This window comes from Solenopsis invicta, chromosome 1 (assembly GCF_016802725.1).
Source record: "Solenopsis invicta isolate M01_SB chromosome 1, UNIL_Sinv_3.0, whole genome shotgun sequence".
Taxonomy (NCBI): Eukaryota; Metazoa; Arthropoda; class Insecta; order Hymenoptera; family Formicidae; genus Solenopsis; species Solenopsis invicta.
In genome coordinates this window covers 1,461,534-1,484,393 of record NC_052664.1, presented here as the reverse complement: position 1 = coordinate 1,484,393, position 22,860 = coordinate 1,461,534, and the positions used below count along the sequence as shown (strand labels likewise).

Genomic DNA, 22,860 nt, shown 5'->3' with positions numbered 1-22,860 from the left:
CAAATTATTAAAAATTCATTGTAAATGTAATTGTATGGACTGTAATTGATTGTAATTATATCTTTAGTAAATTGTTTCTGTAAATTGTCTATTTAGTATATTATATTCGTTCTTCTATTTGAACTTTTACTTATAGATCTGGAAAATTCTATGACAAACTTGTGTTAAAGAATTGTATCATGTTAAAATTTACAATAATAGAAATAATTAACAAGTATTTTAAACGCATATTAATTAAAAAAATATCGCGATTTTCTTATGTTTAGTTAATAAGAACTATATCAATGCAAGTCAGCACTTTATTTTTAACGTCATTAAAGTCATTACTGTAGGATGGTTTGTCCACGTGTAAAAGTATTGATAACAATTCATCGGTCAAAAATTTTGCTTGATCCGAGTAAATCTGTTTTGTGTTTACTATTCATGTAGTATTAGTGAAGTATGTAGAATTTGAAACCGTTTCATTTAGGATAAACCGTATATTTATACCTTAACAACTTTACAAATTACAAATTACATTAAACGAAATTGTTTTGTTCGTTACAGGAATACTAAGTTACGGAACTGCCACCCGATGTTTTTGATTAAGATTACGTCAAGTGAAAATTTTAATATAAGAGAAATTGATACAAAATCGTGCTGTCTGATCGTTTTTCATGGTTTGTGTGTCTTTGACCGTGTCCCGAGGATGACTGAGTGGATTTCCCTGTAAGTCAATATATACGGTATACCAAACCAAGGTCTTTCATAAGAACGTGAATACTTTTTTTTAAATTTATTGTGGGCATGTTTATCTAGAATATTAAAATACGCCTTGTTAAATAAGTTCGGTATCCTTATTAGATTTCAAACCATTCTGTTGTTTCTTTATATTTAATTTAATTTATTATGTACTTACATAATTATATTTAAGTATGACAGAGAAACGTGAGTAAATGTGTATGTACGCGAATACATTAAAGATAAAGTGCTAGGCTTGCTGCTGCTAAGCCATCCAAACAACAGAGACAAAAATTGAGATAATGTTGTGACTCATGAAATATTATTTATAAGGCTATAAAACTGCAATAAAATTGAAGAAATGCAGTTTTACATTGCTAACGCATATAGACTCAACAAATAAGAAATGGAATTACAGTGCCGATAGACTGACACGCATGACAAAAATAAAAATTCAAAATAAAAATTAGAAAATAAAAAAAATAAAACATAATTGAAATAAGAATAACATTTTATTGCGCGTTAATCTAAATAAAGTCCATAATGGCAAAGCAAAAAGAAGAAAGAAAAGTAGAGGACTTATTGGATGGAGATAACTTGCTAAAATAGTTGATTGCTATGTAGGAGAAAACGGCACACAGTTTGGCAAAGCGATGGAGAGCAAAGCTAGACACCTTCTGATATTCGCTTTCACAGTCGTAAAAGAGGAGAACTACGGGAATGAAATTCAGAGTTAAGGTGCAGAAATCGAGGTAAGTACAAAGGAATGCTGGAATGAAAGAGATGATAAACGAGACAACATAAATGGAGGATAAATCGTTACCGGTTTTTTAACTAGCCGGAACGTAAGAACAGAACTTGGGGAGATGTAATCGTATTTACGAATGTTGCAGAAGAAACTAAGACAGAAGTTCTATACGCGTAAAATACGATTAAATAATTGCTGGATGAAAGCAGATATATAAACCACATTGACGTAGTTGAAGAGTGAGATTTTGAGAAGTTGGAAGACAAGGAGCTTACAAAGAGTTGAGAGAATATGACGATAGAAATATAAACGACGGAACCGGAGGAAGGCTGTTTAGCACTTAGCGGTAACATAATCGGCAAAGGACCAAGAGAAGTCAAAGTAAAGTATTTTAACTAGTACCAAAGTATTTTAACGCCAAGTATTTTAACAGATAGAGAGTAAGGAATTTGTGTGGAATTGAGATAAATAATAAAAGAAAGTAGGCGAGATAAGGATTGGAAAGCTTAAGCAAGAAACAAGGACGACTTGGAAGAATTTATGTGGAGTTGAGGAGGTTTATTCGGCAACCATTCGGAGATCGCGATTCATCGACCAATCGAGCGGATCAAAGAATTAAAAAGAATGACGTCGTTATCATACATGTAAAATTTAGAGGTAAGCTGGATGGACACCAGATCGGTGGCAAACATAATAAACAACAGAAGACCGAGTCCGGTTATATGAATCATTTCTGAAATAAGTCTTTTTATAATTGATCTACATAAGAGAAAATTTATGCAGTCATTCTCGGGGCACAGTCGAAGATACAGAGACCGTAAAAAACCGGACGGACAACACGATCCTACATTAACTTCTAAAATTTTCACTTGACATCATCTTAACCAAAAACTTTGGGTAGCCTTTTTGTAATTATATTCCTTTCAATATTCCTGTAAGAAATAGGACAATCTCGTTTAACGCAATTTTGTGATCTGTAAAGTTATTGATTTACTTGGTTTATCCTAGTTGAAATAATTGCTTTTTTAATTCTCACAGAATTCTACATACTTCACTTGGACTGAACGAAATTTCTGCCACTGACTGATGAATTATTATCAATACTTTTGCACGTGAATAGACAAACCATCTTTGACAGTAATGACTTTATCATTAAAAATTAAGTGTTATCTCGCGTGGATATTGGCTCTTTCAAACTCTAGACGTAAGATAATTGCGATATAAATTTATTAATTAATATGCGATAAATTAATTGTCTATTATTTCTACTGAGTTGATAAAAATTAAGTTTGATCACAACGTACTAATGTAATATTAAAGGAGAATAAATTGTTTAAAAAACTACACTCTGTAGCTGATGCCTATAATTTGACCGCTTTCCTTCTACATTTTACATTGCAAAAATAACGACCGATACAACATGTATTTTTTTTAAGGTCAATTTTTTCTATTATGTGACTATTTTTTTTTACTTAAAAAATCATATTGTTATCAAATACCTTGTAAAAAGATGTAATATATTACGTATAAAAATATCAAAATATTTAAGATAAACTCGACAATATTAAAATTAGAGAATAACGTAGGAAATGCGAGTCAAACGCGGTAGTTGGTGCGTCAATAATAATAGTACACAGTCAACGCGATCATTACTCTACACAGCTCATAATACAATGTTATTTTTGAATCGTTAAAAATGACTTGAAGGGAAGTCGAAACGCGTCCAATATGTTATGCATATTTATGTACTAAAAGCGAAATACATGTACTATTATTATTGACGCTCCAACTACCGCGTTTGACTCGCATTTCCTACGTTATCTCTAACGTATAAAAATGCTTGTATTTCTGTATAAATAAAAAGGAGGTGTAGTCGTTCATGTGAAAATAGAACGCGAGAAAGAGCAGAATGCGACATACTTTAGAATGAACGCTCTTGATATAAATGGAATAATTATTAATATGCTAAATAATAGACTTAAAGTATGCCCGCATAAATAATGTTTCTCATGTGACATTATAAAAATTACAATAAAATCATGCAAATAATTTTTTTTTCCACTTATCTGCCATTCATAGAACATTTCAAACCTCAAACATCATGTAATTACAAATAGAAGATCAATTCAAAGATCAAACAGTTTTTTTACTTTCAATTTCGCAATATTTAGCTATAAATTAATCGATTAAATGGCTAACCTATAAATATATTTAAATAATAAATTTATATATAATATATTTACCATATAATATATTTAAATAATAAAACAAAATATATTGAACATAGGTGTTAAAAGCGCTAGAATTACTCTTCCTATTTATGGTTGAAATCATTGGTGACAGTAACAAGTGTTATCGCTCGTTATTACCATCGGTATGCACTGATAATCGATATCTGTCGATATACATCAATTTTCCTATTATACAGGCCAATTTCCTGCAATGCGATATTCATGCTTGAATGCGTTATGTGCTTGCCGGTATTATATGTGAATTGGTGATTTATCATCGCACTATCGTCACAGCAAACAGGCTAGATAAACAAAAGATTTCAAAATTATAGAACTTTTTAATGATTTTTGTGTGAAAATTATATCACTTATTGCAGGGATTGTCATCATTTTCATTCGGAGCGTCATTACAAAAGATCAAATTCTTTGGTGTATCACTTTGCTATTATTTTAAAACAAACCACATTAAATCAAGGGTTTTTGGCTTTTGGTGAAATTTTTAAAACTTTTGTTATAGTTTTTGACTGGTTGATCAAAAATCTCCTTAAACACAAAGCTCAGAAATGGCTAGTTTTTTTTTTGTTACAGACGTTTAAAATATTGTATTTTATGAGTATTTTTGTAATAATCCAAATCAACCTTTATAATAAATAAAGAGACTTTAGTAATATGTGATTTACACATACATACATGAAAATATTTCATATGTATACATTTTTGCCTGTGCATGTGCGTGTTATATATGGGAGAGCGAAGGAGGAGAAAAGGAGTAATATGCTACTATTTTGCTTTAAAATCATATATTCCAAAATGTTAAGTTACAAGAACTAAACATACTTATTTTCACCCACTTACTCAGCCATTTATTCACACACACATACACACACGCGTACGCGCGCAAAATGTCCTATTTAAAAACAAACTGTTAATTCTATTTAATTTACATAAGTTCTTTCGCCTCTTATATGTGAAATGCTTAATTTATTTTTGTTTATTCTATATGTATACATATACGTATACTTATTTTTTTATTATAATAATATTTTGTATGTACGATTTTGTATGTGTGTGGATTTATGAGGGGAGAGGAAGGAACAAATATGCTATTACTTAGCACTTTAGCACATATTTAAGGCAAATATTTTAAAAATGTGGCCAAATTCATATGGCGATTAAACAATTTTTAATCTTTGTATCTATGAAATTTCTAATTACAACAATATGCTGTACCGCCGACAGATGAACACGACGGAGTCGTTCCTGTTACTCGTTATTAAAAATCACATAAAATACTATAAAAAAGATACCGCATTAAAGATGTATTTTGATTAAGAGTGTTTTCAAAGCAATTATTTTAGAATTTAAGAAATGAGTTTATATCAGTAGTGATAAAATTAAATATTCATTCCAAGTCATACAAAGACTTTGGGAAGGTGATTGAGATGATATGTTCGTAATATAAAAGATATCGAGCGCTGCAAATGCCTTGGATTGGTGAAGATGAAAACAAACAACAAATTTTATTAAGTATACATAATGCTAGATCGCTAATTTGTCAAGTATAAAATCGAAAATAATAGGTTTTGTTTTAATTTTAATCAATTTATTCAAAATAAAATAAATGCAGTTTAAGATCTAACATTCTAACGTATCCTTAGATTGAATGTCTTAACGAGGAAATCATGCGTGCATGATCTGTAATGTTGTAGATGTTCATAGAATATCCATAGAATGCATCCCTTATGTGAGAAGCGAAGAAACTCACGTAAATCAAGCAGTTTTCGTTTATGTGTGCGCGTATGTGTGTGTGTGTGTGTGTGTGTGTGTGTGTGTGTGTGTGTCTGTGCGCGCGTGTATAGTTGTATGTAAGTCAATTAATGACTAACAATAAGAGTGAAAATAAGAACTTGAGGAAAGTATATAAAATCACACAAACAATATAAGCACGAAGATCTAGCTGCGACCGTAAAAGACATTGTTGTTCAATTTGTATTGAAAATAAGTATGTTTACTTTTTCTTAATCAATATTTTAAAATGTGCTTTTAGAGCTAAATATGGGCATACTGCTCTTGCTATCCCTACGTTTTACCATAGGAGCACGCATTTGGTATTTCTAATATAATAATATGTTGGAAATACATATCAGTCGGTAAATCATGCTGCTATGGTAAAAAGTGGGTAAAACCATTAACGAACCTTTTATCTATATACACCCTGTATACATATATAGTAGGTAAAGTAATACGTACATGTGGATAAAATATTCTCAGGCATGAATCGCATATTATCATTTAAAGACTTCTCATTTATTACAAAGGTTGATTTGGATCATTATTAAAATAATCATGAGATGCAACATTTTAAACGTCTGTAATAAAAAAATTAGTTATTTTTTATTTTTGTGCTTAAGGAAATTTTTGATCAGTGAATCAAGAATTACAACATACTAAAATTTTAGCTAATTTCATCGAGGTTCAAAAATCCTTGGTTTTGTGCGGAGTTCTTTCAAAATAATAAACTTTATTAGGTCCTGTCATTTACATTTATCAATATTAGTCTCTAGTGTTGAAGAATTCAGAAGAGTCCAATATGTTTCATATTGCACGTTATATTTGTAATTGAATAAATGCAGCTATAGAGCACAAATACAAAAAATAGATTTTAGTGGAACATATTTGCTATGTTACCGTTGTGCCGTTTTTATTTATTTTTAAAATTTTTCTTTGGCAGCGCGTGCTTTTTTAGGCAAATGACCGAAATGCCTTCGCGTGCCACTAGTGGCACGCGTGTCGCGAGTTGGCCACTCTTGGCTTAGTGGAAAGTTAACAAGCTATTTTAACGCGTTGGTTTTAACGCGTCCGTTATTTAACAAATAAACTGGGTAAAAACGCAGTGGTAACTGATGCAATATTTGATGGTTCTTTTTGTATTGTACTCACCCCATTGCGTTATACCAAATGTGTAACGCACACACGATGGCGGTCACATCGTTAGACGTGCGGTTTGCTATGCAAATTCGCAAAACAAAATCAGGCGCAATCAATACTTTTGGCTTTCTCTTCTTCATTTATACGGCACTTGGACAGCATGTAGTAACATTTGGCAATGTTTACTGAGTATAAAAAATCGTTCAAAAATGCATTTAAAAAGTTTATAACACAAGTTATTTTAATGCAAATTGCAAATGTATCCGTTTGTTAATAATGAGGAATAATTCTAGAATATATACGATGTCCTGAAATTCGCTATTTAAAATATTATTACAAGAAAGTTCTTGAAAAAATGTTATTCGTGAATCTTTCTGTCATCCGTCACGCGGTCATTCTATTTCATGCGCGACACATGAATAGCGACTAAACATTCTAAATGTTTTGACGACTTCAAATTTTTATACTTCAAAAACTATTGCTCGAAGAAAAAAATTACATTAATAACATTAATACTTTTTTACTTTATTTCTTGACAAATTCTTACTATAATATTTTGAATTGCTATAAATAGTATTTTAAAGGAGGATGTGAAATAATTTTTGGTCTAGAACTGACACCTACGTTATTTTTTAGAAACTGTTTATGGGACTTTTTAAAAATAGAAAGAAATAATTATTTATCCACCATGTTTAGGAAAAGTTATAAAAAATTGGGATTTATTATTGATTGCTAAAGTAATAATATAAGTGTTTTATAAGCTTTACACTATTAAAATAAAATTATTTGCGCATTATATGCTCAAAAAGATGAATAGTAAATGTACAGAATATAAGATTTGGTTCGTTTAATGTACAGAGTGTTCAAAAATTGCTGGCTTTTTAATAATACTAGTTTGCGAAAATAGACAATTTTATTGCGGATGTAATAAAACATGATTTTTATAGGTTTTCATGGTGTTGTAGCACCCGCAGCAAAACGTTTTTTTTAAATTCTGCTTATGCCACGTGAAGATATAAACTTTTGGCTTTAAAATTCATTTTGTTTCATTTTGTTAAGATTTTTTGGTTTCCTACCCAGCAAACATTTTGTACGCAAAAGGATATCAAATTGGCACCAAATTCCAGCGGAATTTCGTAACAAAACCGTATCCTACTGTGTCCGCATTAGGATGCCCAATGTAAACCAAATCTGACGAACATGTCTGAAATTAAATTAAAACCAATACCAGAACAAATTTGATAATAATAATGTGATGACAAAATGACATCAAACACAAACCAAATCTGTTATCAAATGCGTTGACAAAATAATGCTAAATACAAACCAAGTCTGTTTTCAAACGTGCTAACAGAATAACAGCAAATACAGATCAAATCTGATGTTTCCGAGACTAACAAAAAAATTTATTTTTTTTAACAGATTTTATTATTTTTATAGCTTAATCTGTATCCACTGTTTCACATATAACATTTTAATTCGTTTATTACAATTACGCATTATTTTATAAATTTTTGAAAACGCATGTCGGCGCCGGCGGGATTCGGACCTAAGATTTCGAAATAACAACCTAACACGCTAACACTGAGTTAATCGTATACATGTGATATTGTTAATAAAAAGTTATATTTGAAATAAAGCTGAATTGAACCAAAAGAAACTTGCGTTTTGAATATCGCGCGAACACTATCACTAACCCTATAATTATTTAGTCTTAGATATTTTTAATATAAACTATATAAATAATTAAAATCTTTTCCTGCCCATAGCCAGATCAGTCAAAAATTACAATTAGAAGTAGTATCGAAGCATAATAAAACATTATTAACGTAAAGAGTACGTTGGAAAGTCAATTTTGCAATTATTGTTATAAACAAATTGTTAAAAATGACTGTAGAGAAAAACTGATTGCACCAATCGATTCACCGGGAAAAATTACTAAAGAAACATATATAAAGCTTTCATAATTGTTATAGTTGTTATAATTATTTTAAACAAATTAATTGCATAAGTGTTTCGACAAAAAAATAATGACCGAATTTTAAAAAAGAGCATGATATGCGTAATGTAACATTTTATCCTTGTTTAATTTTTGATGATCAACAAGGATTATGTTATGCGCATTATGCGCTTTACGGAACTCAACTAATGTTGCATTCTTGTGTAATAAATGCTGACATTTTCGCAAGCTGGCTTACTATCTGCCATTAATTTGTCAATTATACAAACAACAGATCTGTCTGCTATCAACATCCAATCTGTCGTGTATTTTGACAAAGGGATAATATAGCATTCGTGCGTGAAAATTGCTAACATTTTTACAATAACAAACTTGTTTAATATTTGTTATAAATTTGTCGTCAAAACTTTCAACAGATTTGCTTGCTTTTCAACGCCAATTTGTCATATACTCTGCCAACAAGGTAGTAGTATATTTGGTACAAATCTGCTAACAGTACCGGAAATACCAATGTATGCGGACCATATGCGGACCAAAGTCTGTTACCAACCTTTGCAGGTGCAGAAATGGTTATAGGGGTAGATATAGTTGAAGAATAAATATTAGTTATGCGCGCGTATCATTAATATAATTGCTCGGTACGACGTTTTTTCAATGAATACGAATAGTTATTTTGAACGTATTTTTGAATACTAAATATGAAAACATTAATAGAATTTGGCTATCACAACACAAAAATAATGGAACATTGTAATTGTACCCTTTTTGCTTAATACTATTAATTATTTTTCACATCCTGTATATTATGCGAACCAAAGTTTCACACACTCTACATTTACTACTCACCTTTTTGAGCACATATAAATGCGTAATTAACTTTATTTTAATAGCATAAAGCTTAAAAAATACTAGTATGACTACTTCGGCAATCAATAACAAATTTCAATTTTTTTGTAACTTCCTCTGGACTTGGTAGACAAATAATTATTTTTTTCTACTATTAAAAGGTCCCATAAAGAGTTTCTAATAAACAACTTAGGTATCAGTTCTAAGCCAGAAATGGCTTTCGTTGAATATCCTCCTTTCGAGAGGTGTTGTATGTACGTAAAAGTGTGCATGTGTTTCCTAGGGACAATTTATAATAGAAAATGTATTAAGTTCGAATAAAAGATAATAGCGTTTTTTAAGTAAAATTCAAAGATAACCCATACAGTACAGACTTGCTGGGAAGATCCATGAGACATTCAAAGAACGTCCGCACGTACTAAGAACGCTCTTGGGATGCCCTTTAGATAAAGTGTGCTATATGGGATTTGTTTAGATATTTGCACATTGATTTATTTTATCATGTATGTGTCACTACGAACTTTTATTCCAATCAAATGTAATTCTCGACAAGTATATATATAGAGTGTTTCAGAAATAGTTGACGAAACTTTAAGCGCATATTTCACTCATTATAAGTATAAAAAAAGTCATATAAACATGGATTCAGAAATGCTTTCTTTCCAAGTTACATGACTTTTTTTCATCCTTACAATGAGTGGAATGTACTCTTAAAGTTTGGCCAACTATTTCTGGAATACCCTACATTTACTATATTCATAGTAAAATATAAATTTGAAATTAATATGAAGAAGAAAAATGTGCAAATAAGTATAGAGAACTACCAGAATAATTATTAAAATTGTTCGATTGTATAATGTATATTTTTTCCGCGACGTTTTAACATGTTTTTCGCGTGATAAACATTAATTTCTTTCATGCATCATGCAGCGATAACTTTCACTTAAGTAGATTTGTTAACATAACGAGATAAATATTTTTTATCACAACGTTTCCATAAAGTTTGAAAAGTTTGTCTTTTTATTCTGATGCAACATAAGCGGATTTTAACTTATATCTTATTTAACTGATGCACACGTACGTTATGCTTTTCAACGTAAAACACGCTTTAGACATATACATTTTAAACTGAATTGCACTGTGTGTATAAAGTGTCGATAAAAATTATACTCCAGCATCTCTTACAAATAATTATATATTATTAGAGGTTTTCAAGATAAAAGTTATAAATATTGAAAATACAAATGATACAATTAATACAGTTCTCATAACAGAGAACGAAGATAACCTATAACGATTGCTCTTTGATTGTAATCGAGTATTAACTAAATATGATATAAAGATATCTATCACAAAGAAACAAAGTCAATGGTCATGCCGAGGGACCCGTCAAACTGCAAGCTGGCGGTTGATGAACAAATAACGAAACAGGTATCTTGCTTTAATTATTTAAGACTCAACACTTCATATAACAATAACATTATCAAAACACACAAACATAAACCTACGAAACAGCGTTAGTATCGAGCTTCAGGGTATTATGTAGAAAAATAGATTTATCTTCATCAAGAACAAGACCCAAATATATTAGTTAATAGCAAAAGTTTGTTTATGATATTCATGAATGACCGAAAATATTTCGTCGCATGGCGATGCTCAAGTTTATTTTGTGGCATTGCTTAAGCTGCGAATTCATGCAGCGATAAATCACTGGCGACTTGGAAGAAGTGGGGGAAAAGTAACGCCAGCGTCAAGTATCTGTCGCTTTTCTCCTAGTACATATTCATGTGGCGACAAATCGCTAGCGACTAAAAGTACAATAAATATAAAAAAAAGTATTAAAAAAGTATAAAATAAAATAAGTATTATTTTTATTAAAAATAATACTTATTAATCTGTAATTATTAACTAATAATTTACTGAATTGATTGCAAAAGGCGCAATAGGCGTTTAGTGTCAATAGGCACAATCAACTCAGTAAATTATTAGTTAATAATTACAAAGTAATAAGTATTATTTTTAATAGAAATTGAAGAGTGAAGAAAAATAAAAGTGACAATACGTTCAAATAAGGTGTATTCTGCTGAATGCACAAATATTTTGGGAACAGCAGTAGCAAGAGCAATTAAAAAGAGACGAATAGTGATTACAACTGCTATAATGTTGGAATTGCAAAAAACACAAGAGAAACGGCATTACAAAAAGAAACAGTATAGGGTAGCTCCATACTTAAAAGACCGTCAGGATCATAGCTTTTTTCACGTATCCGTTCCTAAACTGGTATTTGAAGATTCCATACTGCTCACGATTGTGTCGATTTGTCGCTGAAGTTCAACCAAGTTGAACTTCTGACGATTTGTCGACGGATTCCAACGGATTCGGCACAAGTATGTGTAGAAGGGGAAAACCGAGGTAGAAGGGGAAAGTCGCCAGCGATTTATCGCTGCATGAATTCGCACCTTTATAGATGGACAGAAGATAACCTCATCAGTAAGTTTATCATCAGATGCTGTTGAGTTCAGTCAATTGCGTGAATGTGCGTGAAAGAAATTTTTCGAAATGAGAAACAAAAATAAGTTACTTGCTATTTTATATTATACAACTTTTGTGAATGTTGGAACCGCAACCAAAAACATTCGGGTAAATTATTTGGACCATGCTCTCAAATTTAAAAGTGATTTAATAGATTTCAAAATGGTGATTTTAACTGAACGGTTAATTCTGCTCTGGATGATCTTCTGGAATTAATGACATTGTGTGTACCTTACAATCAGTGAAAAACAGGTAATCATAAGTACAAACTATCTAAGAAACTTATTGTCTTCTAGAAAAAATAGAACATATTAACTTGCAAAAAACATAATTAAGTTAAGGTATATAAATCAATAAAAAAGAATATTAATCATCAGTGCACTAGTTTTAGGGTCCAATTTTTAACCGCTGTTTTGGGTTATGTTGCAAAAATATTAATTATTACAAACTACAAAACAGTATTATAAAAATTGCTATCTAATAGAAGACACTACCTTATTTACATGTATTTGTAAAATTTTATTTAATTTTTAATTTTTTTTTTTTAAGAAATATTATTCAAAAGTAGAGTAATGTATTTATATTGGCTTTCCTCTAAATATATATGTATTTTATTTATATTAATATTTTTTAAATTTATGTAATATTATTAGTTCCTGGCTAATTTCAAGTTGTTTATTTAATTCTTGGTGTAATTAGGAAATTTTTTAATTCATTGACAATGATCTAGATCTGCGCAAGTTACGTATAGTATTTTAAACGTCAAAATATATAAAAGAAGAATGCAAGAGCTACGCACAGTGAAGCAATTATAAAACATTAACTGACTAGCAATTCTTTTATGAGGCAAGCTCAAATACAATAATATTGTTACGCCCGGTATGATGGTCTGGCGCGTGAACGGCTGGTTTGCCGAGTATCGATGTTTAACAATCAGTGGTCATATGTCGTCGTGTTCCTGTGTTAATGCTGTTTTTGTTCTTGTTTTACTCTTTGGCGTTTTACGCTTTGTCATTAAAGCAGTTACTTTTTGAAAACAAGCTGTTTTATTTCTCATACGCGAGTGCTCTTAAAAGTACGCGAGTGTGAGTGTAAACGAGCTGAAGTTTCCGGTCGTAACAATACGAGTATGTATGTCAAATTCTGATCTATATTCGGTTGTCATATTTGATATATTTTATTTTCAGAATAGTATAAGCATTTAACCTCTAAAACACTGGAAGCCGATATATCAACTTTTGACGATTTAAACAAATTGCTTATTTTGTATTCATGTCCATTTATACACTTATATATATTTATTTATACATTACAAATTGCTGTTGCTGTAACTTTGTATTGTTAAAGATTTATTATACTTTACTTTTACTTATTATTTAAATAAAACATCTGGATTAAAACACGTATAAATATATAATGTATTGTGAGGCTCTTTAATTACTTAATTTAAAATACATTCGTGGGAATTTAAACGTGAAGATTAAATGTACGTGTTAATCCCTTTAAACGGAGCGGCTGACTGAGTGAAGATCGGGTGCCTAGCAACCGACCAGAACTGCAATGCCTTGCATATACGAGTATTAATAAACCATCATGCCCCCGGCCTATTACATCTTATAATTTGGCCAGCCTGACTGTTAATCGCCTCGATTAACTGCAGAATTAAAATAGTTTAAAATTGATATTATTTGTAGAGAAATGTAACAAAGCTTCACATAAATTATTTCTAAAAATTAAAATTTCTAATGTGATGTAATATTAAATTTGTAATATTAACTTAACAAGTGTTGTTAAATAAACAAGAATTATAATTCTGAATTAAAGAAAAATTGAGCGTATAAGTCGGTAAAGTAAATATTTAACCCGGTATCCAAGGTCGTATATTTGATGCATCCCAAGTACCGCAATAAGGTGTCTGCAATAATTGAAATCCTTCAATATCTTTTATAACGTAACGATCGCTTCTTAAGACACGTTATATGCGATACGTCATTTAAACCGCGGTATCATTTTAGGTGAAATTCCGAGCATGTTTTCTATGTTCCTTATCATTACTTTATCACCCATTTGATACGCTCTGGCTGTTTTGTATCTTCGATCGTAAATGCGCTTATTAATAGTTTAATTCTTTTGAATCTGTTTGTCGGCTTGTTCGTGTAAATTATTTAAATCTCGAGTTGAGTCAAGAAGTTTCTTACTTTCTAACGCATCCCGCAATTCGTCGATCACTTCGCCTCGTTGACTTACGCCAAAAAGTAATTTGCTCGGACATTCATTTGTGGCTTTAGATACGGTGTTATTACATGCAAATTCTATTTTTTTAAGTACGTTATGCTATTGAGTTTTACGTTCATCCGAAAGCTGAGCGATCATTGCTAAAATTGTGCAATTGGTTCTTTCAACTTGACCATTAACTTGAGACGAAGCGGTGGCGACTTTAATATGTTGTATATTTTGTTCTTTTACATATTCTTCAAATTCTTTGAACGTGAAACAACTACCCCGATCCGAGATGATACGTAATGGTCTACTAATGCTCAAAATAAGAGCTAAGACATTTAATAACTTCAGATGTATTAGTAGTTTTAGTAGCATACAATTTCACATACTTTGTGAAAGTATCGATTATAAGAAAAACATAATGCATTTTATTTGAGCTTGATCTGGACACAGGAACTAATTGATCAATATATATTGTTAAGAACGGTTTATCTCCTTTCGGGATATTATGTAAATGTCCCTCTGTTTTTCCTGTAATCGGAGTAAAAGCAATAAATTTCAGACAATTTTTAATATATTTGTCGACCTTCGACCTCATCTCGGGGAACCAGTAACTGTTTCTAATGTTACCTATAGTTTTATCTGTTCCTACATGACCCATCTCATTGTGGTATTTGTGTATGACGCTTGTTTCTAATGCAGTGGGTACATAAAATAAAATTTGTCCCTGGTGTTTCCTAAAAATTAACCCGTTTTTCATTTTAAAAGATTTATTTAAAAAATTTATTTTCACTATGCTCTAATTCTGCCTGGATCCTCACAATTGTATGATCATCGTTTTGACATAATGCTAATTTCTATCGAAAGAATCGTCTTCAATTACATATATTTGTCTACTTAACGCATTTACACGTTACACGTGCTAGATCTGTGATGTAAAATGTAATTATAATTTTGCATCTCGAGAATCCATCGTGCAATCCGTGGATTGGTTTCCTTTTCATTTAATGTGAACCTTAAAGCCCGACAATCTGTAATTATTTTAAATTTTGTCCCCAACAAATATATCCGAAAAAGAGAAAGTGCATAAATTATCGCGAATGTTTCTAATTCAAAACTGTGAGAACGAGATTCAGTTTCCGTCGCTCGTTTTGAGAAATAGAAAATAGGGTAAAGTTTTCGATCATCTCCTTTCTCGGAAACAAGATTGCAGCCGTGCTCGCGTCGCAATGCAATTTAGTTTCATCGCAGGAAGAATATATACTTAAAATAGGTGCATTTATTAAACGTTTTTTTAGACTTTTATAAGTTTGCCTTTCCACCTCTGTGGTAAACATAAATTTCACGTTCTTTTTAGTTAGATTATACAATAGATTGGCAATAATCAAAAAATTCCTAACAAATTTCCTAAAATAAGAATATAAAGCTTTGGATATTTCGCGGAATAGGGAACTTAATTATTGCTTCGAGTCTACAATTCGTCAGTCGAATGCCTTCCCCTAAATATTCTAATTTTGTTTGGAAGAAACGGGATTTATCCAAACATAACTCTAACAGATTTGTGGCCATTAATTTGAAAACTTTTTCTAATACAATGAAATGCTGTTCAATAGTTTCAGTCGCAATTAGAAAATCATCTAAATATACCGAAATTTTTCCCGCGTCAATTTGTTTTTAAAAATATTTGTAACATAACGTTGGAATTTAAGCGAAGCACCTTTTAACCCAAAAGGCATTCGTGTATATTCGTATTGTCCTAAAGGTGCTACGAAAGACGTATATTTAATTGAGTTTTCATGCATTTTAATGTAGAAAAATCCATCTTTTAGACCTAAAGTAGTAAAATATATTTTCTCTGCCAATAAATTTAATTGATCCTCGATTAGTGGAAGGGGAAAATTATTTCGTGCCGTGATTTTATTTCGCATTCTGAAATCAACGCACGTTCTCGTAGCCCCGTTTTTCTTTTTAACTAAACCATCGGCGATGCGTACTCCTGTATGCTTTCTCTAATGATTTCTTTCGCTGTTAATTCATTTATGATTTTTTTTACTTTAGTTTTTCATTAAACGATAGTCTGCGCGGTGAATAAGAAAACGGTTTATTTTCCAGTAACGTTATTTCCATTATGTCTTTTACCGCCGGTTTCTCAGGTCTTACTACATTGACATAATTTTTTTCAAATAAATTTCGCGTTCGCATTTTAATTTCGGGAGCAAGATCTTCATTAAGGTTCATGTCCTGCGAAACCATACGAGTGTCATCATTAACTAACTCTATTTTTAAAATTTCCTCAATTTTTTCTTCATAACTTAACGTTAATTTGGTTAATTTCATAAAATTGCGCCCCAACACCAATGAATCTTTCATTGTATCATCCAGAACGACTCGTAACTTCACATTAAATTCTTTACCATCACTAAATAACGTCGCGTTAAAACAGCCTTCTACTCTTACCTTTTATACATTACGAATTGCTGTTGCTGTAACTTCATATTGTTAAAGATTTATCATACTTTACTTTTACTATCATTTAAATAAAACATCTGCATTAGAACACGTATAAATATAATATATTGTGAGGCTCTTTAATTACTTTATTTAAAATACATTTGTGGGAATTTAAACATAAAGATTAAATGTACGTGTTAATCCTTTTAAACGAAGCGGCTGACTGACTGAAGATCGAGTACCTAGCAACAGAACAACAGGACAGAACTGCAATACCTTGTATATATTAATAAACTATCAGGCCCGCGACCTATTACATCTTACAGTATTTAACATTGTAGTCATAATACGAGGTGTGTTCAAAAAGTATCGCGAATTTTGTGTTTTTTCAAAAATTATTTATTTATTCATGAATATCTATTTTGTCCCCTTCAAAGTAATCCCCATGAGATATTATACACTTGTGCCAACGGTTTTTCCAATCTTCGAAGCACTTCAAAAAATCATTTTTTTTTATCTTGTTCAGCTCCTCCTTCGATGCCGTCTTTATCTCGTCAAGCGTAGCGTAACGTCGTCCTTTCATGGGCCTCTTCAGTTTAGGGAACAAGAAAAAGTCACAGGGGGCCAGATCTGGGGAATACGGTGGCTGCGGCATCATTAGTGTGTTGTTTTTGGCCAAAAAGTCGCGCACAAGCAACGATGTGTGAGCAGGGGCGTTATCGTGGTGCAAAAGCCAATTTTTGTTCTTCCACAAATCCGGGCGTTTCTGGCGGATTGCTTCGCGCAAATTGCGCATAACTTGCAGGTAATATTCCTTATTGACCGTTCTACCCTGTGGCAAGAACTCATGATGCACCACGCCCCTGCAATCGAAGAAAACTGTCAGCAAAACTTTCACATTCGACCGAACTTGGCGCGCTTTTTTCGGTCTTGGTTCGTGCGGCAGCTTCCATTGAGATGATTGAGCTTTGGTTTCCACGTCATAACCATAAACCCACGATTCGTCACCAGTTATGACCCTCTGGAGCAAATTTGGGTCGTCGCGGACAGAGTCCAACATCTCATTAGCAATGTTCATGCGATGCTGTTTTTGGTCGCAATTGAGCAATTTTGGTACGAATTTCGCGGCGACCCGTCTCATGCCCAAATCATTGATAAAAATCGAATGGCACGAGCCAATCGATATGTTTAGGTCCTCAGCAACTTCTCTAACGGTGATTCGACGATTGGCCAATACCATTTTCTCCACTTCATTAATTTTTTCGTCTGTTGTTGAAGTGCTCGGGCGTCCGACACGCTCTTCGTCGTTCACATCTTCTCGGCCTTCTGAGAACATTTTGTACCACCGATAAACGTTGCTTCGGTCCAAGGTAGCTTCTCCGTATGCCACAGTCAACATTCGGAATGCATCCGCGCACTTAATTTCGTTTTTCACACAAAATTTGATACAGGTTCTTTGATCCATTTTTTTGAATAGGTAAAAATCGAAGACGATCCAAAACACGTGCAAGCAAAGCAGCTGTCAACAATTAAGTGAACATTCAAAATGGCCGAGCTTGTCGGCATAAGTGAGAGACATGAGTACCAACATAACGCCACAAAAAGATCGAAATTCGAATATACGTAACCCGCGAAAATTCAAAATTCGCGATACTTTTTGAACACACCTCGTACATCAAACGTAAAAGAAAGACAATAATAATCAGAACTACACACAATATCAGAACACACATTAAATTAGAATTACATAATCAATATTAATAAAATCACATAATCTTAATGAAATTATATTCTGCATAAATATAAACTTATCTGTATCGATCAAATATCCGTTAATCAATGTAAGGCCTTATATCAGCGTCAGCACATATGATCCACGCACAATCATTAATGATCATTAATGACAGGATCAAAAACAAAGTCAAGATGTTTAAATGATTTTCAATCATTTTTTTACTACCTTTAAATATATTAACTTGTTGTACTTATCGATTATTCAACACATATAATGTTTTTGTTATTATTTTATTACATTCCAAATATTGGAAAGTTGTAATTTGGAAATTTTCTAAATTATAATATTACTTTTATAATTTTTTTTCTAAAATTTTTTAATATAAATGCTGTTAAATAGTTATTTTCAAAGTATATAGTAAAAACGGGGAAAATTTTTTATATCCTTCCGAATTGGAAACTGATGTATCGGTTCTGGAGCGGCGCTATTTTTTTCGCACAATAATGCAATGATATAGTGAGCAGAATTCTAAGTCTAAAATTGTTTTTCTTCTTGTCCCAGACGTTATCGTGCGTGGGATATCATATTGGCTATTATCATTTTGTTTACAGCAACTCTGAAAAGACCGATAAAGAATAGGCTACCACACTTGAATTCTTCAACTAGGAGATCCTTCTTTTGTCTATCCCACGTCTGCCGCAGATCTTATCCTGCTTAATGAGACGGAGAAGACTGTACTTTTCTGGGTGTCGCATCATATATCAAAGTATTCCACCTTTAGGAAGCCTGCCCTTAATTGTTGATAATATTTTTCTCCTTTTTTAATCTTGCCATAACCTTGGTATTGTGAACATGATCTGTCCAGTTAATGTTCAATATACGGCGGTAACACCACATCCAAAAGGCCTTAATTTTTTTTAATACGATCTCTTTGTGTCCACGTTTATATACTGTACAGCAATACCGAGAAGACACAACAGCGGAATATTCATACTTTCAAATCCAAGTTGAGACTTCGATTTCTTAGTATTTTTGCAGGAAGACAAACGCGGTTCTCGTCTTTTCGATACGACATCGGACTTCTAATGTATGGTCCCAATCTTCTCCTATTGTGAATTCGAGATATGTTATTTTTGTAGCTGTTCTCTTTCCACCGTGATGCCTCTAAGTGCTAGTGGATTCTTACCTACGACTATGTATTTATTCTCTTCTTGACATTTAGGCGTAGTTCGTATTTTTGGCAAGTGTAGAAGTCGTTGCAATCCTTTCTCACTGTCGGCTATCAAGATAGCATCGGACGTTGTTGATCACTATTCCATTGATTCTGACACCTTCCTTTGCGTTATACAGAACTTTTTTGAAGATGTGCTTAGAGTAGTAATTGAAGAATAGAGGAGATAGTGTACATTCATGCCTTATATTCTTTTGTATTTTAAATTCTCTTGTTTTATGGCTTCCGACTTTAATGTTAGCATTCTGCTGCCAGTATAATAGATTAGTGATAAATACTAGATTTTTTTATCGATGCCTGTGGTTCTCAATATTTCAATCATTTTCTCGTATTGGACTTGTCAAATGCTTTCTCAAAATCTAGTTTCTACATTTGTTACACTCAAAAAGGGATTTATTAATGAGAATAACTATATCTTCTTTATTATTTTCTCAATTTTGTTGAATTTTCCTTCATTTTTCCCTTTTTCCTCTTCTTCTCTTAAAAGTTCGAAAATTCTCCAAAATGGGAAATTTTTCCTCAAAGTGGAAATACTGGGAACAAAGTTGTCACAGCTTTCCGCATCTCTTCGAATACTCTGAAGGCTATTTCGTTGCGGCAGTAGTTGCTGTTTTCTTCGGAATAGTATGGCATAAACGTTCGCCACTAGCATGCTTGAATGAGACCAGCGCCTTTCGCTAATTCCGAGTATAGATATAATATATTTAGTCTCTTCATTTCTTACAGTATATTATCTAGCTTTTCTTCGTTCATGCTTTGTATGTTTTATGTATCTATCTCTACTATTTGTGAACATCTATTGCCTGATTGGGAGATTCTTAGCATTCCTGCCCCATTGAAAGGGTGCTCGTGTTTGAGGCCATGATTTGAGTTTATAGCCCTATGACTGTCCTGGGAAAGTATTAGTGTAGAGATTTTTCATTACCTTCTACACAGCAAAAAGTAAAATGTAATTTTTACATTTTTGCATGTCTCAAAAAGTCCGCTTTAAATTTTAAGTTAAAATAACTCAAAAGTTAAGTTAAAATAACTTAAAACAAGAATTATTTTAATTTAACTTTTGAGTTACTCTAACTTAAAATTTAGAGTGGACTTTCTGGGACATTTTATTTTTTACTGTGTACACCGCTGTGTGAAATGCGATCATAAATGATGTTCTTACAATGCTAATAACGCAAATTACATATTTTTGCAAAAGTTTTGATTCACAATTTAAGTCTTTTTCAGTGCATATTCGTATCAATGCCGATGATCAATGATTCTATTTATTTAAACTTTACATAGCGCATAAGATTTCTGCTAGTTGTGACAGCGAATTTTTCAAATTATATTATAAACTACTAAAAATTTCAAAAAACAGTTCCAATTATGAGGGTTGGACAACTTCCTGTGATTGTTAGTTGTGACAGTGAATCGAATAGTCATGTCAAACGGTGCTGAGTATTTAAAGTGTCAAATAAAAATAACGGTTTTGGCTCAATTGTTTCTTAATGTATAATGATAGTTATGTATGTATAGTTCCAGGGATTTTAATAAATTAAGATTTCTCTTTCTTTCTATTCCTTTATTTACTTACAGTATTCGAATATTCAACAATTTTCAAGTCATTACGATTCTTTCTAAAGTTTAACGTATTAGCTGCTCATAAATAATTAAATAAATCAAAATAGAAATCAGTACTAACGACTATAATCCACTTTTTCTCGCCCGTCAATATTTCAAAATCATCGAAATTATCTATCGAAATCAAGCTACAAATTCGATATAATGTAAACGATACTTATTTGTATTTCTCTCATCGTTTGCCGCTGAGTTTGTAACAGCAGGATCTACAATATTGACTTTATGATTTAATTTCATTTCGAATAAGCTGCGGATCCGCAACTACTAACTTTCGTAACTTGATGACCAATTTAATTTCCTTTGATTTATTCAGCGGATCTTGTTACATGCCACGCGTATGCTGCATGAGCTTAATTTCCCGATGGACGATTTCCGCGATAAATTTTAGATGTCTGTTGTAACAAGCGTGCAATGGCATGTAAACGCATCATAATGATATTTTCGCGGATATCGGAATGATTGCAATCTACTATGTAGTTAGTGCAATACTAATTATACGTTTCGTAAAAACATGATCTTAAGAGAAATTATATAAACTTGACATCAAAATTGAGGGATCACCTATTCTGACTCCGAAAAATAGGCGTAATTCAAGAAAGTATAACTTTGTCAAAAATAATCATAAACAATTAAAAGAAAGCATTTTAAAATTTGAAATTTCTAGTTTTGAGATTGATAAATCATTAAACAATTTACAGATTGTTTACAAAGTTACGCGGATTTAAATGGGGATGCGTCAAGTCTCAAAATTTTTTACAAACTTTGCAAACTCTACAATGCGAAATAAAAATTGCAGACAAATGCGATTTACAGCATTCAAAAGCGTGAATCTTTACCTTTAATTTGCGTTTTTATTGAGCTTTGTACGATTTTTGTTCACTGACTTAGGCGACACTGAAGTAAAAATGGTTCCTTTCTTTAGTGTTGAATAAATTAGTGAATACAAATCGCACAACGCTCAACAAGTACGCAAATTAAAGATAAAGATTTACGCTTTCGAACGCTGCAAACTGCATTTGTGTGCGATTTTTAATTTACGTCAAATAAACTCAAAAAATTCGTAATAAATTTTCCCGCATTTTTATTTTTATCCGTACAATTCCGTAAAAATCAGTATACGTTTTTAAAGTCGATATTAAAAATGTATGTAGAAACATTAAACTGTAAAATGCGTTTTGAAACATTTAATTTATCATTTTTGTTGATTTATCATGTTTCACTTTCTTTTCGAGAGTTCTGTTGGTGATCCTTTAATTTTGTTACTGAATGCTCACTTAATCTTTGCTGAAGTCGATATCTGAACTTCGTGAAAAAAAAAATTATAAAACGATTTTCTAGGGCTCATTTTAAAAAGCGAAATCTTTCAATTATTTAAGTTAATTTTTTTCAAAGATTCTTTTACACTAAAAAATAAAGTAAGAAATTTAAGAAAGATTTAAAAAAAATCAAAAATTTTCCAAATTTAAACACATTTAGGGAGTTGCTAATTTTTTGCCATTCAAATTAACATAAAGTCAAAAGTTAAAAAACTCTTTAAAAAGAATTAGTAATTAAAAAATAATCCACGATCTTTTTGATGTTTTATTGCATTATGAAGAAGTTTTCATTGTGCAAATTTTTGATTTTTTTTTAAAA

General features: G+C 31.6%; 1 protein-coding gene and 1 long non-coding RNA gene across 5 annotated transcripts in view; both read right to left on the bottom strand.

Annotated features, from left to right (window-relative positions):
- LOC105202925 (5-hydroxytryptamine receptor 1) overlaps window positions 1-22,860 on the bottom strand; it is a 492,922-nt gene that overhangs the window by 4,237 nt on the left and 465,825 nt on the right. The window lies entirely within an intron of this gene.
- LOC120358384 lies at window positions 9,014-12,459 on the bottom strand. The gene is made up of 2 exons (XR_005575339.1): window positions 11,663-12,459; window positions 9,014-11,241 (listed from the first exon to the last, which is right to left on the bottom strand). It is a non-coding gene; the product is annotated as an uncharacterized LOC120358384 (long non-coding RNA).